Source organism: Phyllopteryx taeniolatus, chromosome 1, assembly GCF_024500385.1.
Source record: "Phyllopteryx taeniolatus isolate TA_2022b chromosome 1, UOR_Ptae_1.2, whole genome shotgun sequence".
NCBI classification, from domain to species: Eukaryota; Metazoa; Chordata; class Actinopteri; order Syngnathiformes; family Syngnathidae; genus Phyllopteryx; species Phyllopteryx taeniolatus.
In genome coordinates this window covers 11,853,776-11,870,673 of record NC_084502.1, presented here as the reverse complement: position 1 = coordinate 11,870,673, position 16,898 = coordinate 11,853,776, and the positions used below count along the sequence as shown (strand labels likewise).

At 49.9% G+C, this 16,898-nt stretch overlaps 1 protein-coding gene across 7 annotated transcripts in view; it reads left to right on the top strand.

Moving 5' to 3' along the window:
* Window positions 1-1,637: 1,637 nt before the first annotated feature.
* nckap5l (NCK-associated protein 5-like) overlaps window positions 1,638-16,898 on the top strand; it is a 34,440-nt gene continuing 19,179 nt past the window's right edge. For 2 of the 7 annotated variants that reach the window (XM_061771749.1, XM_061771704.1), the window contains exon 1: window positions 1,640-2,083. The gene's annotated coding sequence lies outside the window, so the exon portion shown is untranslated. Of the gene's footprint in view, window positions 2,084-10,580; window positions 10,733-11,197; window positions 11,963-16,898 lie in introns of those variants that run through there. The other 5 variants (XM_061771731.1, XM_061771738.1, XM_061771713.1 and 2 more) reach the window with 5 other exon arrangements.

Genomic DNA, 16,898 nt, shown 5'->3' with positions numbered 1-16,898 from the left:
CAAGTATTTCAAGTCCTCCACCCTTGCTATCTGTTCTCCCTGGAGCCTCACTCTTCCCCCACCACCCTTCTCATTCATGCACATATATTCTGTTTTACTTCGGCTAATCTTCATTCCTCTCCTTTCCAGTGCAGGCCTCCACCTCTCTAACTGTTCCTCCACCTGCACATCACAATGTCATCTGCAAACATCATGGTCCACGGGGATTCCAGTCTAACCTCACCACTGCAAAAGGGAAGGGGCTCAGGGCTGATCCCTGATGCACCTTCAATTCGTCTCTCAAACCTCACCGCTGTTCTGCTGCCCTCGTACATGTCCTGTATGATTCTAACATACTTCTCTGCCACTCCAGACTTCCGCATGCAGTACCACAGTTCCTCTCTGGGTACTCTGTCATAGGCTTTCTCTAGATCCACAAAGACACAATGTAGCTCCTTCTGACCTTCTCTGTCCTTCTCCATCAATACCCTTAAGGCAAATAATGCATCTGTGGTACTCTTTCTAGGCATGAAACCATACTGTTGCTCGCAAATACTCACTTCTGTCCTGAGTCTCTCCTCCACTACTCTTTCCCATAACTTCATTGTGTGGCTCATCAACTTTATTCCTCTATAGTTCCCACAGCTCTGCACATCACCCTTGTTCTTAAAAATGGGCACCAGCACACTTTTCCTCCATTCCTCAGGCATCTTTTCACGTGCTAAAATTCTGTTGAACAAGCTGGTCAAAAACTCCACAGCCACCTCTCCTAGATGCTTCCATCCCTCCACAGGAATGTCATCAGGACCAACTGCCTTTCCATTTTTCATCCTCTTTAATGCCTTTCTAACTTCCCCCTTACTAATCATTGCCACTTCCTGGTCCACCACACTTGCCTCTTCTACTCTCCCTTCTCTCTCATTTTCCTCATTCATCAACTCCTCGAAGTATTCTTTACATCTGGCACTAGTCAACACATTTCCATCTCTATCCTTAACCACCCTAACCTGCTGCACATCCTTCCCATCTCTATCCCTCTGTCTGGCCAATCTGAAGAGATCCTTTTCTCCTTCTTTAGTGTCCAACCTGGCATACATGTCATGTGTGTTGGAAATTCCTTTTTGGTAGAATAATCATGGAAGCAATCTTGTCTGTTTTTTTTTTTTTTTGTAAATACAAAGAGCTATTTACATGATATAAACAAAAAGAGACAGAGGGAGAACGAAGTGGAAGAGGAGACAGAGGGGGAGCCCCCACACCCTATCTGAAGCCAAAACTCCCCAAAACAGATGATAAGGTCCTCGGGTCGGCTACCCGGCCGGCTGTTGTAGCTGCTTGGGAATGTCCTCGGATAAGACAAACAATGGCTTGCTGCTTTTAGCAAGGCTCGACATCTCAGAGAAGTTACACCAGAGGTTATGGAACAATAAAAGAATACATCATAAAGGAAAGGCGCTAAACCTTCTAAATGTGAACAGAAGTAATTCTGCCAGCTCTTGTTTGGTCTTTGCCACTTCTCCCTTCGCCCTCTGTAACATCTCCGTGTTTTCGAAGAAGGTGAATCGTGAACCGCGAATACGCGGGGGATTCCTGTAATGACGTCTTCACAATCACACGCCGGACCTCGATTGGGTCTCGTGACTATTTCATTTTCTGCAAGTCATTGCTCTCCATGACAATATGCAATAGTTACGTTGTCACTACTTTATAGAATGCACCAAAAACGTCTTATGGCTTTCCACAAAGTCTCAGGAGAAAGCGACCCTTTCGCCGCGCCACAGCCGTTTGCAATGCGGTGTGTGCGCGACATGTGGAAATGAGGCGGCCATGAAATGCACTCGTTGCACAATGGCCAAGATGAACTCTGTGAAAGGCTTTTGGTTTGCGCCGGTACACGTTTGCTGGAGTTGTGTTGGGCAGCGCGCACACGCACACACAAAACGGGGGGCGGGGAAAGCAGATTCGTGCAATGACATCATCACTTTTCTTCAAGGCAAACACTGAGGAGGAGGAGGAGGAGGAGGAGGAGGACAGCGCGAAGAAATGAGCCCAGCACGCTCTCCGTTTCGGGCCGACCGGCGTCGAGGACCTCCGGGAAGATGAGGTGAGTGCCACCCAGTGCCACCCGCGCGCTTCTTACCGCGTCGACGACGGAGCCGGTGTGAATCGTGGTGGGGGGTTAGGCTTCGCTTCTAAGCCGCCTGTCGCAGCTAGCAGGCCATGGGCGGAACGGCTCGTTGGCAGGACTGGACTGGACTGGACTGGTTGCTCTGCGTTGCTTTGCTTTGCTTTGTTTTGGACAGCAGCGGCTGCCACACGTCGTGGAAGGTTGTCACAAAGGCCCAGGCGCCCCTTCACTTGGAACTGGTTGCGTGAGGAGGGCTCGAGGCCCGTTTGACACATTTTGCAAGGAGGAAGGACGCAGTTGAGCCCACGTGCATCCAATCAAGGGCGAAATGCAAAAGTGCAGCTCGGAACCCGCACGCTCTGTGGCGGCCTTCCCAACGTGGATCCCGACATTGGACGGCCCCGAGCGACACGACACGCGTTGGCCTTCCATCCCGCTCGGTCGCCGGTTCCGAAGTAGGGCGCCGAGCCCTCGTTAACGTTTCAAATTAGGGTGACAATGCCGGCCGGGTTAGGGTTTCAAATAAGTGTTACGGTTACGAATTTAGGTTAGGGTATCAAATGACTCTTTGGAGCCCGACTTATTTGTCGTGGCGAGCTAGAGATGGAACTTTGTGTGGTTGATTTGGATTTTTGTTCACGCAGTTGTCGTCGTGTTCGCCGTCAGTTTCTTAAGGCGCATCGTGTTGAAAACCATGCATTGTTTCCAAAGGCGACTTTGAGCTTTCTTGTATAAAAGTGGGCGACAACTCGGCAGCACCTGGCGGCGCGTCAGACGTAGCGGTGCTCAAAATGGGCGACGCGACGCTTTCGTCACGCAGGAAGCGGGAAAGAAGCACGCTTGCTGCACATTTTGCATTGATTTCTTTTGGAAGACCGTCCATATCGAAAGAGGACCGCCCGCACTCCGTTCGGGATTATCGGATCGATGTGAGCCTTCGACCAAAAGTCGGGCTTTCGAATTAGGGAGTCGAGGCTTGGCTGGTGTTTCATTGGGAACTTGAACAAACCCATCGAGCGCAGGAAGACGTGGAACATTCGCGATGAGGATTTCAATTTCCAATGAGGAACTCAAAGCCGTTTTAACGAACTTTGGAGCGGCGGCTCGACAGTTTGCGGCGGCGCTGTCGGAACTTGATCTAATCCGTTCGGTTTGAGTGATTTATTTCGTATTTATCGTCTTTATAATTAAAGCCCCTTTAAAAATGATTAGTACAATTTCATTCACGGCGATGACGCCGTACTAACCTCCTGGAAACACGTGTCGGCGGAAGTCTTCGGCCTGCGGCGTTCCGAGTCGAGATCGGCAGCGCCCCGTCCCCGCCGTACGCGGTGTTGCCGGTGCATCGCTTCCCCCTCCTCAGACGCCGGACGGTGGACCGCAATTTCCTCAAAACCGTCCGCAAGTGGTTCTCCGTGGCCTCGCCGGACCCGGGTTTTTGCTTCCGCGACCGCCAAAGCCGCATTCCGCTCGGCTGCCTCAGGAGTCCCGCAGGCCAAAAGGCCCGATAGGACCCCCTTCTTCAGCTCGACGGCGTCCCTCACCGTCGGTGTCCACCAACGGGTTCGGGGATTACCGCCACGACAGGCACCGACCGCCTTACGGCCGGCGCTCCGATCGGCCGCCTCGGCAATGGAGGCGCGGAACACAGTCGGCTAGGACTCTATGTCCCCCGCTCCCCACCGAACGTGAGCAAAGTTCTGTCGGAGGTGGGAGTCGAAGTTCCTTCTGACAGGGGACCTTCCCGGCAGACCCTCACAATAGGCTTGGGCCTGCTGGGTCTGACCGGCATCTTGGGTGCATTTATTTTCATCATTATAAGAGGCCATTTGATCCGTGCTTGGTCTGGTCCCTAGGACCCGTTTGCCATGGGTGACCCTGCCAGGGGTGGCGTAAAGCCCCAGACCAACCCCTCCACCGCTACGCGGTGGCGACTCTGGGAGGGGTTTGTCTATTAGAATTGTCTAAAAAAATCCTCTCAATTACTCTGGCGTTGAGCAAATAGAAATGCGTTTGGTAACCCTAAAAGAGGAAAAGTTGAGTCTGATATCATGTCACAGTCGGGCGGGGGGGGAACGGCATCTTTTTACACAATCAATGTCGGTATCTGCTTTTCCTGCTGTGCGCGCCTTGGCCTCTTAGGGGCAGTGCGGTGCGATGCATGCATGGAGCTACTATCTTACTAATGTAAGATAGAAAAAGAGGAGAAGAAAGTCGCGATATAATGTTAATAAACATGTTTTTCACAGATTAGGAAGAATATATGCCCGTGAGTATTGTTATATTAGCTGTGGGACCAAGTCATTGCTTTGCAAGTCTCAAAGTCCTACACTTTGAGTTTTGAGTCCTTCCGAGTCATTTTACCGACAAAATAAAAATAGATTTTAATATGTATGTAATATTTAATTAAGATGCGCATATTATATACTCTTTTTATGTAGTTCATATATTTTAAAGTCCATATTTGTAAAAAGCAAAACATAGTTTCATGTCGAATAGATGCTAGCTGCATGCCGATCAACTGGTAAATAAATTGAAGAATAAACAAAATACAGTACAAGAGTGAATCTTGAGAACACGACGCTGATTAACGCTCGCTAACGAACGGGATGGCCAGCCCGCTGCGGAGCGATTTGAGTGATCGCTCACAAAGCTAGCTGCTAACGCTAACGAAAACAAGCATACACGACGTGAGCCGCGCGATTCCGGACAACTGAGATGGTGAAAAAGAGTTTAACGCAATATGTCAGCAATTCACGACGAAAGTTTTTGCGTGTTTTCAGCACTTACCTTCAAACACGTCACGTACAGTTGAAGCTCGACGGATGTCAGAAGTAACGGATCGTCTGGACGGTACGTGTCCACAAATAGTTTCCATTGGTCACTTAAACCGGTGTTGACAAAATCCGGTTGTTGCAGCATCTGCGGCTGTTTGTTTACTGGCATTCCGGCGCAATACGGGGCCGAGACGCGCGCGTTTCCGGGTCGCAGATATACAAAATGACTAGATCCGATTCGAAAAGGCGTGCCTACGTGGCAGCCACGTCGAATGCGGTGACATTCCCATAGAAGGCGACGCATTGACGTGTGGCGGCCGTGTTAAATGTGGCAACATTTCCAGGCCGTGCGTCGACGTGGCAGCCGTGGTAGCGGGGGTTCTATCTACTGTCGCAGAGAGAGCGCAGCCCACGTGGCGGCGGTGTTAGCTTCAAGAGGAATAAGAAACACAAAGCCAAACGGACGCAAACTCTGGACAACACCCGGCCATGTCGCCGGCCGGGACAGCGAGAAAGTTCGAGTAAGCGTGTCATTAACAGGATTTGTTCAAGTCATTTTATTACAGTAAGTTAGCACCCGTTATTTCTGTCATGTTGCCATGTTGACTTGACCTAAACTTATGTCAGTGGGCAATCCTTGAATGTCCCCTAAAGGTCATTGATGTTTGCACTTTTGTCTAAAATGCTACAGAATAATTTTGATGGTACTGTACTCAGTATACAGTACACAAGTATATACAATAAATGAACACGAAGTCATGTAAATAGACACGTTGCTCCATCTTGTCATCGGTGATCGGCCCCAAAAATCCTGATGGTGTCAAGCCTACAAAATAATACTTTTGTACTGTACAGTAACATGGGTGAATATGGCCACACGCGCACAAAAAAGTGCTTCACAATAACGGCTATTCGGCTGTAACGGAAGACACCCGCCCCTAATTAGTCCTTCAAATTGAGGGTCCACTGTCTTTCCAAATCAAACATGAAAGTGACTTCACAGGGTCTTTCAAACAACGAAGTCAGGCACAACACGCGAGCGTCTGCCGCGACCCCGAGATGGGTGCCGCTCGCTGACGAGTCTTTTCGTCGGCTCCTCCGGCGTTAAGAGGAGTTGTTTTCGTCCGGCACGCCGACGGCGGTCCGCGGCAGACGTCCGCGAGCGGCGACAAGTTGCCGGTGCCGGCCTCTAATTGCTGCCAGATGCGCCGCTCGCCTTTTTTGAGAGTTTCCGGCGCGGCGGGACGGACAACGCGGCGCGGAGTCGCGCTCGCTCGGCTCTTCTGTCCGCCTTGACCGAGCCTTTCGATCCGAAATGTACAAATGTAAGAAAAATACTACATTGGAATAGATGGGTCGGGGGCCTGTACTTGACTAGAGTACGGTATTTATTTTTATGATGACTTTTTAATCCAGCAGTGTCCAAACTACGGCCCGGGGGCCATTTGCGACCCACGGCGTGTTTTTTAGTCTAATTGTAATAAAAGTTTCTGAGACGAAGTAGAAATGTTGGAAGCGCAGCATTTTTGGTCATTTAAAATGCAAATGTAACAACACAATAAACACGTTTAATTGCACTTTTTATTTTATTGTTTTAAGGTGGGCAACACTGTGGACGACTGGTTAGAGCGTCTGCCTCACAGTTCTGAGGACCTGGGTTCGATCCCCGGCCCCGCCTGTGTGGAGTTTGTGGGTCTTCCCCGGGCACTCCGGTTTCCTCCCACATCCCAAAAACATGCATTAATTGAAGACTCTAAATTGCCCGTAGGTGTGACTGTGAGTGTGAATGGTTGTTTGTTTGTATGTGCCCTGCGATTGGCTGGTGAGCAGTTCAGGGAGAACCCCGCCTCCTGCCCGACGATAGCTGGGATAGGCTCCGGCACGCCCGCCACCCGCGTGAGGAGAAGCGGCTTAGAAAATGGATGGATGTTTTAAGGTGCAAAAAAAAAGCGGCAGGAATTTTTGTTTTAAAAATTGTATTAATTTTAAAATTAATACATTTGAATGTTACAATATGCCATACAATTTTTGATTTCTTTTTTAATATCAATTTTTTAATGTCAATTTCTAAATAAATGTTAATGTTACAAAATATCAAACAATAGTTTTGATAAGATAAAAGTTGAGCCAACGCTACCTCGCTGGTAAACTTCACGGCACATGTACTGTACGTGTTTTGTCTTCTCAGCACGAGCGCTAAGTTAATAAAAGAGGGAAACTTCCTGCCTCCGCTGCGCTTTTTGGGCCGGAAATATTGTTTTGTCTTTCTCGCGAGGGCCCCGCTAACCCCCCCCCCACACGCGCACAAACCCCCCCCCCGGTGAATATGGGACCTTTCCTTACTGGACGAACCGGGTCGACCGCCGCGCCGATGCGATCGCCGCTGGCTCGGTCGAGGACGTCTGACCGGGAAGACGCTCTTCTGCCTCGTTAGGCTCAAATTAGCGACTTCATCGGCTTTCGCACAGCTTTGGGGAGAAAGGAAGCGACTGTTTCTCACATTTAGCTCGTTGTAGCTGTATGTTCGAGTGAAATCCTATCAACAATGGAGCTCTATATGTAGGTATAGAGGGGCACAAAGGTCATAATACTAATAATACTGCATCACACCAACAGTTCATCCGGAAAGTGTTCACAGCACTTCACTTTTTTCACATTTTGTTATGTCGCCGCCTCATTCCAAAATGGAATCAATTCATTTTTTTCCTAAAAATTCTACACGAAACCCACGATTTTGTTTTTTTCTTCTTGCAAATGTTTTAAAAAATAAACAAACAGAAATCACACGTACATAAGTATTCACAGCCTTTGCCGTGAAGCTCAAAATTGAGCTCATGGCAGCTCAGCTGGAGTTTGCCCAAAGGCACCCGAATGACCCTCAGACCATGAGAGAGAACATTCTCTGCTGTGATGAGACAAAGATTGAAGTCTTTGGCGTGAACGGCAGGCGTCACGTTCGGTGGAAAGCGGGCACCGCTCGCTCATCGCCTGACCAATAGCGTCCCTACGGTCGAGCGTCATGTCGCGGGGATGTTTTTCAGCGCTAGGAACCGGGAGACTCGTCAGGATTGAGGGATGGACGAATGCAGCAATGTACAGAGACATCCCGGACAGCTCTGCGGAATGTCCTCGAGCGGCCCGACTTGAATCCCATCCGACATCTCGGTCCGACCCGACGGAGCTTGAGAGGTGCTGCAAAGAGGAATGGGCGCAACTGCCCAAAGATGGGCGTGCCAAGCTTGTGGCGTCATATTCAAAGAGACTTGAGGCTGTAATTACTGCCAGAGGGGCATCAACCAAGTACTGAGCTAAGGCTGCGAATACTTAAGTACATGTGATGTTTTCGTTGTTTATTTTCGAATACATTGGCAAACGTTTTTCACATCGTCATTATGAGGGTGTTGTGTGTGGAATTTTGAGGGAAACAAATGAATAGATTCCATTTTGGAAGGAAAATGTGGGAAAAAGTGAAAAGCCCCATGGGCTCACCACTTGTGGGAGGGGCAACGTGAGGAGGGCGGCGGCCGAAGGCGGGGACCTCGGCGGTCCGATCCGGGCTACGGAAGCTAGCTCGAGGAACGTGCCCGAGCCGGTGTCGCTTCGACGCACATTGGGCTCTGGTTCCAGTCTTCTCGAAAGAAAACTGGACCTTTCCACTCTGGAGAGAGGCGCCGAGGAGGTGCGGGCATACTTATTGCCCCCCCGACTCGGCGCCTGTACGTTGGGGTTCACCCCGGTGGACGAGAGGGTAGCCTCCCTCGGCCTTCGGGATGGGGGACGGTCCTGAATGCGGGCGATGGCAGTAAGACCTGGAGGGGCGTAATTGGGAGTTACAATCAGATTTTTATTAGATTTTTGAAAAACTAAATCAGAGGTATGCCTCTAAACGGTATATTCATTTAGGGTACAAAAGTAGAAAGAATAGACAGCGATTTAGTACTGAGGGGAAATTCTATTCAAATTATTGCACAAAACAGCGGTTGGAAAAATTGAAACACAAATCTCAGTCACTGCTATAGAAAAATAATTTTGAATCGCAATAAATGCGATCCAAAATTTTTTGAGTATTTCTGATCCTGAATGAGGGAAACCAGAACTGCAATTTGGACAGGACCAAAATGAGTTTGACACATCAGCATCACTTCTGACGTTTGGGTTTGGATCCAGTTTGCTCAGGCTTCCTCCCACATTCCCAAAACAGGTTAGCATGTGAGCTTCATCCAAGATGCTAAATTGTCCGCATTTTTGAGTGTGTGACTGGCCGGCGACCAGTTCAGGGCAAAGTCAGCCGGCATCGGCTCCAGCACGCCCGCCACTCGAGAAAATTGCCGGATGGATAGAAAAAGAGCTACGGCTTTGTTTTCCACGTTGCGCGTTTGATCTGGGCTGGACTCTGCTTCCCTCCCACATTGAGCCGCTCAAACCAGGCTGTCTTCCTGTTGCCGTGGCATCCAGTCTTCCTGTCAGACTCTGTGGGTGCGTGTGCGTGTGTCTTTTGAAGATCTGATGTGGCTTCATTCATGACGAGCGCACCAGTGTGGGTCTTCCGTCTCGCAGGCCTAATAATCCACAATCCCCGTAATCCATCGTTCAACCTCAACCAGTTTACAACACACAATTTGGTAGACATGTCCGTCAGGAGTAGACCCTCCAAAAAGGCGATTACACAGGTCCGCACGCTCGCATGGGTTTTCTCCGCGTAGCAAACACCAAACGGGAAGGCCGCAGCCCGGAGTGAAACCCCAGACCTCAAAATCGGGGGTCCGATGTGCCGTGCGGCCGTCGAGTCTTCAGCCACGCTAACGTGCATTGTTTTTGGAATGTGGGCCGAAGCCCGAGTACTCACGGAAAACCCACGGAAGGACGGCGAGAACACGCGGGAACCGAGAGACAAAGCTCGAACCTCAGAGATGCGAGGCAGGCGTGCTTACCGCTAGGCCGGTGGCTCGCGGCCGTGGCGCCGTGGCAAATGATCCAATTTCACTTAGCTGATCTGAGAATGATTTATTTCCTACAAAATGTATCTTTGTTCAGCTATCTATGCCAGTGGCATATGGTGACGGGCAAAGGAATGAAATGCTCTTCCACGAGATGGCAGAAATGACATCATTACCATGTGTATCCGCTTTTTGTGACTTTTGCGTTTGGTGGCATTCCGTGAGATTCTTTCGAATGTCGAATATGTGCCTCAGCTCATGGCATGAAATGAATTTTCAGGAATATATATCGTCTTAAAAAACACCCCGGTGTTATCGTGACAGGCCGAACTACCGCATGAGGCAAATGTGCTAACCAGCCGTACACCACGCCGCCGGCAACACTCCGCTGATCGCAAAATGGATCGCTGATCCATAGAAACAATCGTCTTAGCGCAGAGCTTTTTTCTCCTCCTTGTGCGTAGGACGGATATCCTCTGCGCGTCTCCCTCTGCCATTCCTTTGTGCTCTCCACGGAGGGGTCTCCCCCGCCACAACAGCCTCCTCCCCTCTTTACCGGCAGCTGCAGGGTTAATGTTCAGCAGAGGCAGAGGCAGGAGTTGTAAGGGGGGAGGGAGGTGGGGAGCGAGGCGGTGGGGGCTGGTCCACAGCTGTTGTAGCAGGCAGGCTGCGCCGGCTAGGAGCGGGCCTTCTCGCTCGTTCCGGAACAACGGGAGACGCGGCCGCCTCCGCGGACGCTCGCCCGCCGTCGGTGCCCGCCGACGAGCGGCTTCCTCGCTCTTGAGGGAGAAAGTCGGTCCTCTCATCCCGGGAATGCCAGGTCACGGCTTCTCCGGCCGCTTCGGTGACTTCGCTGCCGGCAGGAGATCTCGGCCGCTGACCGGATGACGGGAAACGCGACGGCCGCAGAGGTGAGCTGCGCATTCGGACCGCGATTTGTACTCGACGTCACGCATCGGCGCCGCGGCTTTGATGCAAGTGTAGCGTTTCCGAGCCGGCGTAACAGCGGCCACCCGCTTCGGTCCGTTTGGGAGCGAGCGACGCGGGTAGGCTTGTTTTGCTTGGAGCCGACAACGCGTCGTGAACCTGACAAGAGGCTTTATTATGAAGTGCGTGCGTGCGTGTGTGCGTGTGTGAAGGCTTCGGCGGCAGAGACGCTCGACGATGCGCTTCCTCCTCCTCGTACGTGATCCCTCCCGGTCCCTCGTACGTGGCCAACATCCAGCCTTTGAGGAGCTCCCTTCCCCCAACCGCCCCCACCGGCCCAAATATTGCTTGTGTACCATTCGTCTCGGTCGGCGTAGCCAAACATCAGAAGGGAAGCGTCGCCCCCGCCCCCTCCCGCATCCTCACATCTCTTTGATATTCATCCCACCCAAAGTTAAGCGTGCAGACAATGGTGGCGGCGTCTGACTTTGGCCTACATTTCTTCAAGGGAAGATTTCCCCCGATTTGCGATGCGTGGGAGGGTTGCGCTCGCGTCTCATCGTTTACGTCTCGCCGACACGGCGGGAGTGTTTGCTGCTCCACGTTGGCAGAGGGGAAGGATGGCGTTTGAGCAATCTTGACGCAGCCCGACAGGCCTGCGCCAAATCCTCTGGAGTTCCGCCGACACGATTTAAGAACCTTTTGTGCACGGAGTCGGTCGCCATTGAATATTTGTTGTCCTCGTTCCATGAAACGCTCCTCTCCAAACCTCCTTGGATATTCGCTCGCTATATGCGGTGGGCCCGGATTGTCGGCGGTGCAGCGGATGAGGCGTCGCTTGAGGTTTTGGGGCGAGGCGGCGGGCGCCTTTGTGACGACACGGCTCACGGCTCGAGGCCGTCTTTTTGTCCGGTAGACCAGGTGTCGCGAGATGATCTGCTCGTGTTCTATTAAAACCCAGACTGGGAGGGCAGAAGCTGAACACTTGTAATCCGATTTCGCTTTGACATGAGCTCCGAGGATCAGGCGCCGCTCGCCCGTAGTCGCCTATTGGAAGCGAGGAATTAAGGCGCCAGCTTGATGCCCAAACAAATCACAGATGATGAGTGGAAAATGCGCCGGCGTCTCATTGAGGAATGCTGACCGGTCATCGGGCTGGAAAGGGAATCGCAGGGAATAGAGTTCCGTAAGGCAGGCACCGGAGAAAGTTTCAGGTAACTTTCCATTGAAAATTCCAGATTGGAATCTTTTCATGGAAATGATGAGAATTCAGGGAAATTTATATATATATATATATATATATCAAGCACTAAACTTTTTGTTTTAGAAGACATCCATGCAAATCACTGTAGGGAGCGCTCAGTGCCTAAATGCTCCTCCTTCTTTCCACTTCACTTGTGCGGCGGCGTATCTGCAGCTCACTCGTACCTTCAATTTTGGTTCACAACGGCCGAGTGACAAAAAAAAAAGGTAAAATTGGCCACTCCTAAGACAAAGTACCGCTCGACTTGCATGAAATCTGCTTGTTTAAGTCGCATTATGATCAAGACTGTATTTTCACCAACTAGATTTGAAGTTGCCTGCCGCTCCCTCCAAGTCCCACAAAGTTTGATCCCATTCCTGAGCCAACATTTTACACAATACCACTCCACCCTTCTTCTTTTTTATTTTTTATTTTATTTTTTTTAAATCATGTGATTAATAGTGAAATTACTCCCATACCGCAGCACCTGAAAAAATGTCAGCCTCTAGCCCAGACCCAACCGCTATAGGCTAAAATCTGTGCTATAGAGGGACCCTATAAAAACTTTTTAAAATAGTTTTATCCCTCTCACACTTTTTTACACACACTGTATTTGAACACAAAAACAAATAGCAATAGCATGTATAGAAGATAATGTGTGTATGGAAGTGTCTGTGAACACCCATGTGCCTTTAAGAGGCGGGGCCCGGTGTAAGCTGTGGCTGACACCGGCGGCGGCGTGAGTGGTCTCTGAGCGTGTTTGTGTTCAGCTGTTCTGCCGCCGTTCAATCAACGGCTGGAAAGTGAATGGGCGACTGTGGCTCTCCTTTCCCATACCAAGGAAGTATACTGTAAAAATCGCTTTCAAAACAATATAGTAGGGGAGCACTGTAAAGGCTACAAGAAGATTTTGAGATGAGAGCCGAGAAGGAGCACTCGAGGGGACGCGGAGGAGAGTGGCCTCGGTGGTCTTTCCGGGGAGGTGGGCCAAAGTGGCGGGCGTCCGATCCGATTCACTTTATTTATATAGCACAATTTAAACAAACGCAAGGTTCTCAAAGTGGGCTGAAATATCAACATTTTGGCCAGTCACAATTTAAGAGCTGCATGACAAAATGTTTTTGGAGTCTGTAAAGTAAACAGACCCCCCCAATGAGTCATTTTGATTGGCTCGCGAAGGCTACGTGCGCGGTCATGTGACTGCCTTGTGTCGTCTGATTGGTGAATTGGAGTCAAATGACTTAAGTGATCCCGTTTGATTGGGCGCGCTATGCGGAAGTCGAAGATGGACTCTAAAAATAGACGTGCACGCAAGAGCGGATAAATAAAAGTAGCGAACGGCATGTCGATCATTGTAGCAGAGTAAAAGTATCGATACTTCTTCACATAAATACTCAAGTAAAAGTAAAAAGTACAGTGCATTTAAAGTGCTCTGACAAGTACCATTTATGGAAAATGTTACTTGAGTAAATGTAACGGAGTAAATGTAGCGCGTTACTACCCACCGCTGGTTTTAAGCAATGATTTCAAATGAGACAGAGATGAGGTTAAAGAAGTGCCACCAAAGACCATGACCTCTTTTTTTCCTTAAAATTTTTAAAGTTAAGAGACATCCAGGCCTTAATATCATGTAAGCACTCTAGCAATGGCTTAGCACAGTCGGAATCTGACTTTTAAGGGGGGCATAGATATGACTGTCATCTGCATAGCAATGAAAAGAAATACCATGTTTCCTGAGAATTGACCCGAGTGGGAGGAAATAGAGGGAAAATAAGAGAGGGCAAAGCACGGAACCCTGTGGCACCCCATGAGAAAGGGGAGCAGTGGAGAACACAGAGTCAGCAATGCTAACACAAAAGGCTTGCTGAGACAGGTAGGACCTGAACCATTCAAGTGCTGTACCTCTGATGCCCACCCACTGCTCCAAACGAGTAATCAGGATATCATGGTTCACAGTATCAAAGGCTGCAGTCAGATCTAAAAGTACTAAGACAACACTGTGACCAGAGTCAGTAGGTTAAGAGATGTCATTAAAAAATTTTAAAAGCACTGATTTGGTGCTGCGCAATGTTTTAAAACCAGATTGGAAAGGCTCAATAATATTTTGTTTATTGATAAACTCCAAAACCTGGGAATAGACGATTTTAGAAAGCCAAGGCAATTTGGAGACCAAAACAGTGGCATCCATCCCAGGTTTTTTTAGACAAAGGTTCCACAATGGCATGCTTCGAATTAATGGGAACCCCTCCTCCAGACAGACTACTATCAATAACTGCAGTAAATGATGGCCCGATAGAAGGGAAAAAACCTCCTGAAAAAGTCTGGGCGGGACAATATCACTTGGTGAACCTGAGGGCTTCAAATGACTAACAATTTCCTGCACCAAAAAGTGCGAGGTCACAGGCTCCAAATGGTCTAAAACAGCAGAGCCGTGGACAAACACGGAAGGATCAAAACCAGGGGCTGGCAGAAGCGACTTTATCCAGGATAAAGTGAAGAAAGTTTTCCCACACGGGCGGGGGAACCCTCAATTCCAACAGTCTGGTGCATTCAAGGCAGAGTTGATACCCTTAAACAGAACACGAGGCTTGTGGGAGTTGAACAGGACAATATCAGAAAACTGCTTTTTCTTAGCATCTTCACAGTGGCTTGGTAACGACGCCAGGAGTCTCTCAACATTTGAAAGGAAGGACACTTGGAATTTGCGCTTTTTCCGCTTTCTCTCGGCTCTTCCACAGGCCTGTCTGGGAGCACGGGCTTTCTTTCGTTCAGCCAGGGCCGCTTCAAACAGACGGCGTTCAATGCTGGCGGGAGACGACAGTGATATCTGTTTACATTCGAAATCACTCTTGAACACAGTCGGCCAGATGTCCGGGGAGAATTCAAATAGCGACACTCGTCAGGTAAAAGTTCCGTAAAGACACGGGACTCGCCAGCACTCGGCCGGGTCTCGGAGACGAAGAGGAAGCCCGGTTCCGGAGATATGAACAAGTCCTTAAGGAGAAATGTTTTATTCCCAAGTGATCTGGCGTTGACCAGGCCAAACCTTACAGGAGCTGGCGGACAGCTGACGAGGAAGCCCGACGCGGAGGGCGCAGATACTCCAGATTCACTCGGTGCCAGCGGAGACACGGAGAACAGGGGCCCGCGGGGCTGCGAGGCCACATCGGAGCCCGCCGACGTCACCAGACGGGCAGGAACGGGGTCCGGGAAACGCCGAGCGACGGCTCCAAAAGCACCTCGATCGGGACGCGCCGAGGCGAGGCGGTGGAGCAAGAGAGCGTCGGAGCTCGGAAGGGATATCTGACAGGAAAGGAGGCTCCGTTCCTCGTCCGATTTACGCACATTTCGGGGGTCCATGAAGGCAACGTGAGCGAGCGTGGTGTTTCAATGTTGGGCTTGGGGAAAACGGACAGGACTGCGCTTCATGTTGTTCTCAAAGCGTGATTGCAGCCAACAGCACTCATTTTGTTTACATTATCGAGTTGTTGGTAGCTTTTCCTGATTCTGTCCTCGCACACAAACACACGCTTTCTCCCACCATCGTAATTTTGATGCAAAGAGCGAGAAAGCTTCTTTGTTCCCAGTGACAAGTTTACGCAACTGTTTAATAGCAAAGCTGCGGGTGATCGACGGGGGGGAGAAGCGCTTACTTCTGTCAACGTCTGTGGCGTGGTGCGTTAAGCTAGCTCACGAGCGGTCCGGACTCCGGACGACGTTGAAAGCTCTCGCTTTTCTTTGTAAATATGATTGAAGCCAAGTATTGCAAGTCCTTAAGTGAGTCAGTCCTGACCTCCGTGACGATTTCGGACAGCGCTTGGGTATGAATAATGAACCCACAATGCATTGCGCGCTTAACACGCCAGCAAAACTCCAAGTCTTAATGTGTAAATAAAAAAGTAACAACAATCAAAGAAAGTTTTCACACAAATAGTGTGGCGACGGTGAAGCTGTGCACTTTTTAGTGTTACAAGTGCTTAGCAGTGACGCAACTTGAGATATTTTTGCGAAAAGGAGCCGTTGCAGCAGATCGTTCCAGAACGCTCGCTCGCAGCCCTTTTTCGCCACGCCCAGTTGCCACGTTGAAACACAAGACAAAGACAATTACGCGAGGTGTGTTTAAAGTAACCGCATACCTTTGCCTTACTGAGGTCTGCTAGCTTAATGCTAACGCACGATGCAGAACACCGTAACAAAACCAGCATCAATTGCAAAGGATATTTAAACATCAACAGTGCAGCAACACACATAGACAGACAATATAACCATATTCCCAGGCATATTACTGCAGCTTACTGAGCATGCGTGACCGTCTTCTTTGTGTGCCGCCGTGCGCGTATGTTACGGTGCGCCAATCGTGATCCACAAACTTTCATTTTTTACATTCTACTTAATTCATGACTGTATGTTCCTGTAAAGCACAATATTGAAGAGTGCTGTTTTTCTTATTTAAAAAACGTACACTTTTTGTTTGACACGTCTTGATATTTCTGCTCGTCAACTGGAATCCATCCGTTTACTGCCGCCCGCGTATAAGTTTGTTTTTCCCGCTCAGCTTGTCAAGCGTCTACGTAAGTGTAACGACCGACAGAGGGCAGTAGATGGCGTTGTTGCTTCGCTTTGGATTTGAGATCAGCGCAGCTTTTGAGTCGAAGATAAAGACTAGGGGCTGAATCTCTTGGGCTCATCCGGTAAACGTCTGAAGAAACTTGAAGATATCCAGAGCTCGCTCCTGAGAGCACGTCGGCCCGTCCTGCGGAAACTCCGTCGGCGCACGTCTGTCCGGTCCCGAGTCCTTCCGGTCACTCGCAAAGCCCTCTGTGAGCGGCCCCCCTCCGCCGCCACACCCCCTCGCCGTAGCCTCCGCCCCTTTCTCCGTCCGACCCGGGCGACAGAACCGTCGCCGT